This window comes from Poecilia latipinna, unplaced genomic scaffold, assembly GCF_001443285.1.
Source record: "Poecilia latipinna isolate Pla-1442-1.1 unplaced genomic scaffold, P_latipinna-1.0 Scaffold3720, whole genome shotgun sequence".
Lineage (NCBI taxonomy): Eukaryota > Metazoa > Chordata > Actinopteri > Cyprinodontiformes > Poeciliidae > Poecilia > Poecilia latipinna.
Genome location: NW_015116336.1, coordinates 34,489 through 35,415, shown reverse-complemented (window position 1 = coordinate 35,415; position 927 = coordinate 34,489). Strand labels below are relative to the sequence as shown.

The 927-nt window shown below is 35.8% G+C and overlaps 1 long non-coding RNA gene across 2 annotated transcripts in view; it reads left to right on the top strand.

Moving 5' to 3' along the window:
* The first annotated feature begins 609 nt into the window (after positions 1 to 609).
* LOC106941528 (uncharacterized) overlaps positions 610 to 927 on the top strand; it is a 10,514-nt gene continuing 10,196 nt past the window's right edge. For both annotated transcript variants that reach the window (XR_001423392.1, XR_001423391.1), the window contains exons 1-2: positions 610 to 692; positions 769 to 849. This is a non-coding gene — a long non-coding RNA (uncharacterized LOC106941528). The remainder of the gene's footprint in view (positions 693 to 768; positions 850 to 927) is intronic.

Sequence of the window (927 nt, the reverse complement as noted above, 5' to 3'; positions counted from 1 at the left end):
TAAAGTTTGAAATGGGTTAGCCCCCCTTATCTTCAGGACCTTTTAAAATTTCAGTCTGTGTCCAGAACCCTACGATCAAATAATCAGCTACTACTGACAGTTCCTCGGACTTGACTTAAGAGGAAAGGAGATCAGGCTTTCTCTGTTTTGCTCCTATTTTATGGAACAAGTTGCTTTTCCAGATTAGATCTGCCCACAGCCTGGATCATTTTAAATCGCTTCTGAAAACTCATTTTTATTCTTTGGCATTTATTTGAAGTAGTGTTTTGATACTGTTTTTATCAATTTGTGTTATTGTCGTTCCTGTACAGCACTTTGGTGAAGTGTTATACCTGTTTTGAAAGTGCTATATAAATAAATTTGACATTGAGTACTTTTGGCAGGCACTGTAGATAAGTAAAACCCTTAAACCTGATTGTGAATACAAATGAGTATTTTACTTCTGTCATGTTTGACTATGTAGATTACCTGGATTATTGGTGGTTGGGAGGTTTGAGAGAAGTCTTGTTAGCATCAGTCTGTAATAATATAAAACTTTAAATTTATTCAAATTTAAATATGTGCTGAACATAAATATATACAATACAATCTGAAGTTGTTCTTTTTATAGTCAGTGGTTGGAGGAAGCCATGAGAGAAAATGATCCCAATTCCTGTTTCATCTTCTTGGTTGGCACCAAGACTGATCTTCTGGTGAGTGTCTTCTAAATCTGATGTATATGCTGAAAGAACATACATTATTCTGTTGCACAACTAACTTTATGTAAAGCCCTCAGATGAAAGGGAGAGAACTGAAAAAGATGCTGTCCATATTGCAGCAGAGATGCATGCTGAGTTTCAGCCAAAACAGGTAAAACTTAGACTTCATGCTGTCAGTAGTGTATGCTTATGGAGTGAAAATAGTCTCAAAATGTGTGTGTGTGTGTGT